This window comes from Plectropomus leopardus, chromosome 3, assembly GCF_026936395.1.
Source record: "Plectropomus leopardus strain MGB_pleo_1.0 chromosome 3, ASM2693639v1, whole genome shotgun sequence".
Taxonomy (NCBI): domain Eukaryota; kingdom Metazoa; phylum Chordata; class Actinopteri; order Perciformes; family Serranidae; genus Plectropomus; species Plectropomus leopardus.
In genome coordinates this window covers 22,487,285-22,496,826 of record NC_142178.1, presented here as the reverse complement: position 1 = coordinate 22,496,826, position 9,542 = coordinate 22,487,285, and the positions used below count along the sequence as shown (strand labels likewise).

The 9,542-nt window shown below is 38.7% G+C and overlaps 1 protein-coding gene across 3 annotated transcripts in view; it reads left to right on the top strand.

Annotated features, from left to right (window-relative positions):
* Window positions 1–1,246: 1,246 nt before the first annotated feature.
* fhip1aa (FHF complex subunit HOOK interacting protein 1Aa) overlaps window positions 1,247–9,542 on the top strand; it is a 39,397-nt gene continuing 31,101 nt past the window's right edge. For 2 of the 3 annotated variants that reach the window (XM_042485309.2, XM_042485306.2), the window contains exon 1: window positions 1,247–1,504. The gene's annotated coding sequence lies outside the window, so the exon portion shown is untranslated. Of the gene's footprint in view, window positions 1,505–6,428; window positions 6,486–9,542 lie in introns of all 3 variants that reach the window. The other variant, XM_042485308.2, reaches the window with a different exon arrangement.

Genomic DNA, 9,542 nt, shown 5'->3' with positions numbered 1-9,542 from the left:
TTCTTGATTTTGGTAGTATTGCCCTATAATCAGTGTTTTAATGGTAAGTAATAAAAAATTTGTTACAGTACTTAAGTATTTTTGGGCATATCTGTAGTTTAAGTGAGTTTCTTTTTTTTTTCTTTCAACTTTCACTTGCACTCCACTACAATTACTAAATAAAATGTTAACTTTTACTACACTACATTTACTCTAAGTACAGGGCAGGAACTGAGGAAGGAAGGAGGGAGGAAGGGATGGGTCGACTAATGAAGGAGTGGAGGAGAATAGAAAAATTGATTTTATTCTTTAAATCCTTTAAGTTGTGAAAAATGTTGAATTTCTTCAAGCTTAATGTAGGCTGTATTTTTTAAGGTGGTGTAAATCCTATGAAAAAATACTGAAAAAATGTTTTGTCTGCTACTTTTTTTATTATAAGCATTTACTTGTACTTTAATTTACAATACTTAAGTACATTTAACATAATAAAATTACTTTTGATACTTAAATACAATAAATAAACACTTTAAGACTTTTACGTGTGTAAAATTGTAATAGATGACTTGGACTCCTACCAAAGTCATTTTTGGGTAAGATCAGAACTTTTACTTGAGTGTGGCTTTCAGGCCCTTCATTTACCACTGAATAAAATTTGGATAAAATTGAGCCTGCATGTTTGAGTAATGTTAATGTGGAGAAATTAATTAATTAAATAATTAATTAAATTAAAATGAATTAATTAAAGAGTAGAGTCTGGATTTCTGCATTAACTGTATCGGAAATAATAAATATTTGTTCAATTTATCTAGGCTAAGCCAAATATTTGTATCAAATGAGACACTAAGGCAAATTAACAGTAACTCATTTATTTGTCCCACAGGTGGCGCCAAACTGCAGAGCTCGAATGTCAATTTCATTTATTTATTTATTTATTTATAGTATTAGTTTTTCTGAATGCAAAAATAAGATTGTGCAATTCTCTATCGTAAATCAAAGTTTTGGAAAAAAAATTGGAGTATAGTATAAGTATTGTTTTTTAAATCCAGGGGAGTGGTGCTTTTTGGAGACCAAACGAGGCAGATTGCAGGCATTTAAGGGGACAAACTTTTTCAAAGTTTCAACCCCAAACATCACTACATTATATGGCACTTTTCAGTTATTTATAAGCCACTTTTAGAGGAAACTATAATGAGCAAAAAAGCCACACCAGTGTGCGTGTGTGTCTGTTTAACTCAGTGGGAGGAGCGTTGAAGATTAGTGTAGTTTCACCTTTGTGTATGTATGTATGTGTGTGTGTGTGTGTGTGTGTGCGCGCGCGCCGCGGACCAGGTTAAGTAGCCCGGTACATGTATAATACCTCCGCGTACGATTATGAAACGGGGAAATTATGAAACTGTGACAAAGAAAGACGCGGTTGTTTTTGGCTGAGAGGACGAACCGAGTGTGTTTGTGGTTAAACCTGCCGGACGACGCTGTTCAAACTGCTGTGCGCTCTTTACCGACCAACCGGAGGATCCGTCTGACGGTGAGACCGAAAAACTCGAAACATTTAGTCTTGTTTACGGTTATAACTTTACATTAACAGTTAAATTACGACGTGAGAGTGACATTTGTGTTGTTGTCGGACCATGTGTTGTCTTTGACAGTTGCTGTCTGTGATTGGCATGTGTGTTGTGTTTCTCCAGAGGTCTGCTGGGTTTACTGGGAGATTCCCATTAAAAAAAAATGACAACTAGCTTTGCATGTTAAAGCGAAATAAGTGGAAAAACTATGCTTCGCTGTTGTGTCCTCACCATAGAGACAGACCCACCCTATCTCTAATCATAGCTCAGTTTTTTGCAGCCTCGGCCAATAAACCAGTCACTGCTTAATAACATGTTTTCAGATGGATCTGGTTTCTTTTTCCTGCACAAACCTGCACAGTGCTCACAGCGTCGTGTCTTGTTAAATATCCACGTGTAATTATTGTGAGTTATTTTGCAGTTTACCTGTCCTGATTCACCTTACAGGCTCCTCTAATGAGCTTTGAACTCAGGTATCCATTGTGAGGGAGGCAGAGTGCAGCTGGTGTCCAGTTACCAGCAAACAGCATTAATGTTTCATGGCTTGGCTTCTTGTGCAAGTGTCATTCCTTCACAGGTGTTCCCTTCCCACCTGCTAAATCAATGTGATTCACAGTCCGCTGATGTTTTTGCAGAGAGAAGATGGCAAACATGAATAAGTGAAACTGTGTTCAGGTTTCTCTCTAACTCTGTTGAGTAATAGTCTAAGGAGCTATTTCATCCTGTTTCTGATTTATTACTCAGCCTCAGCTGCAGGGGGATTATTTTTCACCCTGTTTGTTTATATGTTAGATGGATTTTTTCAAAAGCCTGTTAACAGACGCTAAGCGGAGGGCTAAACCAGAAGTTAGCTGCTCAGCCACTGTCTCTGTTGGACTCCATGAGCCCTGAGATGTGGAAGATCTGGGTCATTTCATACCATGGAAATTCATCTTTTTTGGTTAATGCTGAGCAACATTCATGGAAATGAACAGTGGCCAGCACTTAATCCAGTTCCCGTGATACATCGAGGATTGCAGTCTGCAACCTCGCAGCATGATGCCACTAAATCTCACACACTAAACCTTTAAAGGTATTTTCTTTCTCGAGCTACAACTAACGGTAGTTTTCAGAATTTCTTGGCAGTTGATGGGTTTCCTCATTTAAGCAGTGAATTGTTTTGCCCATAAAATTGCAACAAATAGTGAAAAATGCCAAGATAACCCGTTCAAATATTATATTTTGTCCAGTGACCAGTCCAAAATCTCAATATTTTTTAGCCTACTATCCTTTCATTTGAGAAGTTTTAGACTTGTTGCCTGAAAAATGTCTCAAAACAATCGATTGATCATCAGAATAGTTTAATTTAATCCCAACACATTGATGAACGAATGAACTCATTGTTTTAACTAACTTTTTAACACTGCAACAGACGGCCTTTTCAAAACAGTTTTCTCTTGAACTCATTTTAATTGAAACAAACCTGACACAAGATTCCCATTATTGCCTTTTTTTGCCTCTTATTATAAAAGAGTACTGTTTTATAACCAGTTGATGCAGTTTGCCTAGTTATCATAGATCCTTCAGTTGTTGTCACATGACCTGTGTGGAGTTTTTTTTTTGGTCATGGTCACTTTCACATCCCCCTTCCGGCCCATTAAACATGTGTTATCACGTCACTGAAACTCCATGCTGCAGGTCACATAATAACAACTGACCCATCTCTGTGTTTTTTTTTTTTTGTCAAATAGTTTGGTCTTCAGTATGAGAACAAGTGTTCTCCACAAATGTCTGCATGCCATCATCAAATGTGGCTGCTGTGGTCATAAAAACGCTCTTCATGTGGTTGCTCTTTAAAGGCCAGTAGCACCAACAGTGACTCTTTTCTGCACTCTGAGCTGAGCTGCTCTCTGGGGGAGAGATGTAAATATATCAGGGTTTCTCACCACTTAAAAGGGATTTGTTAATGCAGTCAATGTAAAAGATGTGACATTATGAGGTTTTCATAATAGTAGGGCAGCAGTTTAGTGTGATTTTGTTGTTTTTAACAACGCTGCTCTCATTTAGGATTATTTCATAGAAAGATCTTTCTGATGGTGTCTAAATTAGTACCGTCTGATCTCTGTTTATAATTGGTTTCATGCTGCGAGTCTCTGCCTCTTAATCCGTTCACTCCAGAGACCGCAGCAAAAATTTAAATCTCTGCGATTTTCCACACTTTTTATGACTGCTCCCTTGCTTGAACATAAACACTGATATGCAGCAAAGAATGCGAGTGTAGCTAAAACTTTATGATATGAGTTTCTGAGGAATGGGAGGAATGTGTGGCTAATCAGTCATCTGTATGATTACTAGCAGTGTTAAGAGGTGAATTAAAGCTCATTTGGTCGGAAATCTTTTTGGCTAACATCTGTTTTCGGACCTGCAACCAATATGTTCACACACAGGATCTCTGTGAGTCTCCATCGCAGCATGCCAGACTGTGACTAATGGTCATACTAATGTGATTAGATGTAGGCCTATAGGTGCGGGTCACAAGTTTGTGATTGATCGGATTAGCTTCACCTATACTAAGAGCTACTGATTGTTTGAAAGTAGTGTTTTTTAATTTGCTTTTATTTTTCATTTTAAACTCATAAACAATAGAAAGTTAACTGGTGTGTGATTGCAATTATTGCAAAAACATATATCAAAGTTGTGTTTTTTTTGTGAGTTAGTCATTTAAATGCAGTATACATTAAGTATAACTTGTGGGAAATTTAAGAGGAACAGGTGCTGCAGTCACTGTAACAGCAGGTGTGTGTGTGTGTGTGTGTGTGTGTGTGTGTGTGTGTGTGTGTGTGTGTGTGTGTGTGTGTGTGTGTGTTAACCTGTCCCCCCATTCCTATCACAGACGCAGCCAGCTCAGCTTTGTCTCGAGTTTGGGATTAGCCCCACCTTACCCACTCATGCCCCAACGCTGACCCTGAGAACAGACAACATTAAAGCTGTGTGGCATTATGGTGTCTAGCAGTATTAAAGTGTCACCGTCACCTTGTATTTAACCCCTTTTTGTATGAACAGATTGGTTCAGTATTTTGGGGTTTCTTTCCAAGAGTTGAATTAGAGGGTTGATTCCACTTTTACATCTATATCTTTATCTATATCTCTATATCTTTTTGTAAATTTAGAGTGCTGTTGGAACGTACCATTTGGTTATCCAGAGCAGTGGTTCTTAACCTTGTTGGAGGTACCGAACCCCACCAGTTTCATATGCGCATTCACCGAACCCTTCTTTAGTGAAAAATAAAATATGATTTTTTTCAAATTCAAGACATAGGTATATGTTTTTTTTTACTGGTGCACAAAATGAACCGTGCATGATTCCCCGCAGCACTGATTGGCCAAGCAATGTAACGTGATCATCTGCAGCCAGTGATGGCCAAGCGGGGCGTGTCATCACGAATTGACACGATGAGTCGGGTGTGTCTTGACCTCCGCGGCGGAGGCTCCGCCGAACCCCTGAGACAGACTCACCGAACCCCTAGGGTTTGATCGAACCAAGGTTAAGAACCACTGATCCAGAGCAACATGTAGAAATATAACGCTCCATTTTTTGGAACAACAGCTCTTTCTCATTTTAATGTAGAGTGTCAGATATGATTTATGAATGCACCCTAAAAAATACAGATAAAAAAAAAATACTGAAAGCTAGGCTAGCTGTTCTTTCCATGCGCCCTGATATTCTCGGTTAAGCTAACGACGTTTAGACTTCTTTCGAAACATACCTGTAGAAATCAACCATTATGTATGTGAAAAGTAGGCTGAATACTGGTGTATTTGTTGGCCAACGTATGTTTCAGCCTAGTACAGAATGACCCTCTTTCCCCTGAAAACTCTCTGCGGTGCCTTTTTAAAAAAACTTTTCTTTAGAGAGAAAAGAATAGAGATTGTAACTGAATCAGGTTGAACCACTTTTGTTGTCTTAACAATGACCCAGACTGAAGGCACAAGTTACGTTCATGCAGCCTGCTTTTTTCATCACTTATGTAGTAAAACATCATGGTGCACAATGTGTAAGAGGCCAGGGTTACTACATTAGTCTGCATCCCAATTGCCTTGAATATTTTTGAAAAAAAAAAAGGTGTTGCCATATTTGGGAAGTGTTCAGTCACCTGAAGACTAGGGAACATTTTCTTTCCTCAGCCAAACTTGTAATAAAGGCAGAGTTTTAAAAGCGTAAAAATGGAACTGAGAAAAAAGAAAAACAGGTTCGCTAGTTATCCACACCCAAACAAATATTTGACACAGATGAGCCCGACAGGCATTTTGGTATGCTCTGTATTCCCTTTAAAAACAAACTCAAAGTTTTTTGGGTTAGCTGTGTGTACTGTGCTGTGTATACATTCTGTAGCTTTTCAAAATCCTCTTTTCATCCAGCTGGCTAATTACACGAGTGCAGTCGGTGCTGCAGCTTGCTCTCATCATCTCTGATAAACATCTGTGAACTTCACAGACGCGCTGTATCTCACATTCCACACGCAAACATGTTTTTTTTCTTTTATCGGCAATTGAGACGTGATGCAAACGAGCTTTAGAGGAAGCAGCAGAGCGGAGATAGGATATACCCACACTGAACACATTCTTATCACTGACAGACGCCTATTGTAGTGTGGGGACGGGCTGAGGCCTCATACCAACATGAAAGTAGGAATGATGTCACCAGCCCACATTGTGCACATACAATGTGGTAATTTAGCCTGTGAGGTTCAGAGGGACATAGAGTGAAACATGTCTTGTGACCTGTCATAGAAAGCATTTGTAACATTTTGGTTATGATAAATGGGAAGGTTGTTATGATGTGTTTACATTCTACAGTTGCACATGTTGGGGCTTTAAGGCTGATTTAAATATCTGTGTGACTCTCAGGCTGGCAAGGACGTTCTTGTGGTTGGTGCAAAACTTTGGTCCAGACGCCATCATCAGGTCAGAACGTATTTGTTTTATGACCAAGTCCCTGCAAAAGTAATTGGTAGCGTCAGGGGCGTCATAGTGGGGGGAAAAGTGGGACTGACTACCCAGGGCCCAAGTGGGGAGGGGGCCCTTATTGGGCCTGAAATAAAAATTATTTTTTTATTTTCATTTTTTTCTCTTTAAGTAGTGACTGCAATAAGTTAACTAAAATTGTCTGAGTTAATGAACAAACATTCAGAATTCCTTACTAGAAAAAATGTGGAGTCTCTCTCAGAGGCCCCTCTCACATTTTTCAGGAGTGTAAAACAAAGTTATAGTTGTTTATTGCTTTTAATGGGTCATCGGTTAATGCAGGTGTGGTTATAACAATTGTACAGGGTTGGCTTGGGCCGTAGTGATGGGGCCCAATGAGATATGTTTTCATGGGGCCCAGAATTCCTGGCGACGCCCCTGGGTAGCGTGCTGAAACGCTAAACCAAGATGGTGAACATGTTTAACCTACTAAACATCAGTATTATGAAAAAGTCGCTAGTGTTAGCATTTAGTACCGAGTACCACTCTGTCTCCAAAAGCATCGCAGAGCCATAGAACTTAAGCTGTGTTCGAAACTGTTTACTCGCTCACTCACTATTCTCTACGTAGTGTATATTAAATTTCGAACTATATAGGGAATGACTGAACGAGATTTCGGACACCACACTGTAATTTTCTTACTCCGGAAATACATGACTGCGTTGCATTGTTAAATTTGGGAGTAAAATGTAGGGTACATCGTATGTACACAAAAATTTGCATTGTGGCCATTTTATAGTGCACTTTAATGTCGGTGCAATTAACCGCCGAGAATTTGAACACTACTACAAAATGGCAAGCACACCATATAGTGCACTATTTCTGTGATAGGGAACAGTTTTGAACACAGCTTTTGTCTTTTGTCTAAAAGAAATTTAACTTTTTTCAGGCAAAAAAAAACCCAACCCCAAAACAAAAAAAAGAAATGCAGAATTGTGAAAAAGTCTTAGGCCATCATAGATTTGTTGTTTTGGCAAAGCTGTAATAAAAGCTGTAATAAGGAATATGCATGCATGTATATGAAGAGAGGAGTTGGAAAAATGCATGGAAACTATGAGTTATCTTCTACAGTCCTTCCAGTGTTATCCAAGGTAACATCTTAATCCCTGGGTTGCTGAAGAAAGATCAATACAAACTGTAAACACACTTTATATACGGAACATGCAATGACTCGTGCATACACGGGTGAGAGCTGACATTTCACTTTGCAAATATCAGTGGCAGGGAGCAGGATGCTATCTCACCTGTCTGCAGTAAAAAGCGCCTCTCCCTCTACCGAAGGCTGAGCTCTCTTTCAAGAGAGCTGCAGCATGTGAAGTTGGCCACGTCTTTGATCCTAACAATGGGGTATAAGGGCTCTTTTGTCCTCTAGTTGGCCTCTTTAAGTCTTTATCTACTTCTTTGAGTGAGCTCATTTTTTTGAACGGCGTATTTTTCCCTACTGGGTGTTTCCTGTTAACTCATCTTCTCCCCTCCTGGCTACACTAAGCACCTTGTGTGTGTTTGAACATGCTAATGAATCGCGTGATCACTGAGCAATATGTTAGAAACAGCCTGTTTCTAAAACCTGTTTGGAGATGAATACATCAGCCAACACCCTGTTAGCCTTCATGAGCGTGTGAGAATCCACAGACCCGCAGCAACAACACTATAGATCTGCTTACATAATCACTGTCTTATCTCATAAGCTGTTTACACTCATTATTCAGCACATGTTGAGTTGTGTTGTTTGGAAACAGACAAGCTTTGTGGGGTTATACAGAAAATTATGTATATATGATACATTGAGGTTCATTGTTGGCTTATTTTAACAATAGCAAACTTATATCAAAATGTATTTGAAATTCTCCTTAAATTATTCTCTTTCATTCTCTTATTCCTATTATATGTCCCGAACAGGTACATTTTTAAAGGTCTGTATGCAGTATTCAGAATATTAATATAGCTGCAAACAGCTATTTGCAATGTAAGGTATGTTGAGTAATGGTTTCCTAAGCAGAAAATGTCACACTACCTCTGTGTGTGTATTGTAATCCGAACTTTTCCCTGGTTTGTTGTGGTCAACTGATCTCTGGCCCCCAGGAACACCGCTCAGCTTTGCTTCCAATTTTTCCCAGCGGCCACTCGCCGTACCACAATGAAACATCCTGTGCATCCCAAAAACCATTTTCCCTGTAGACCATCATTATAAAAGACACGTTTGTAAAACTGTTGACTGGACACCTCAAACTACAAACAAGGTCAGTTATGAATCTATGATGAGTTTTTGATCCATGGGGGTTTTATATTAAAAATTTCCTTGAGCTGAGAGAAGCGATTTAAAAATCTGTGACGTCATCACGATGTTTAGTCTATGAGCCATGTGAACTCAAGGGCAGAGCCAACGGGAGAAACACTACCATGTATATTCAGTCGGTTGCAAGCAGTGGAATTAAAACTCAGAAGCCAGAAACTTTTTCTTTGGTATATACACCTGGTGAGTATTTCTCATAAGATTGAATAACCACCATCTTGGGTTCTGGTATCAATATCTTTAAATACATCAATGCAAAAGAGCTAGAAGTAATGTGCCATTATTAAATAAAGTAGAAGAAATCCTTTCTTAAATACTGAATTCTGAATTTTGCAGAGCCCCTTTAACCATTGCTGTTCAGGGAAAACCATGAAAAAGACTCTTCTAACTGGCAATTTAAAACAGTTTATCCCACATTGCAGTACTTGTTTATGGATACCCTTCTGGATGCAGATTCAATATTTGGACAATTTTGAAATTTATTTGCTGTTGTCAAAAAAAGGATTGGGGAATTATTGATTAAGAATGTGGGATTTGGGTTGTATTCTTATTTTTAAATTTTTAAAATGAATTTGTCTTTTCTGAGATTTAAAAGAAAAATGGCAAAAAAACCAATAGATGTCTGATAGTTTAAAATATCCTTGTGTCATTTTTAACTTTGCAATTTGCTCTGAACATGAGTTGAATCTAAATCTGTCTTTCTC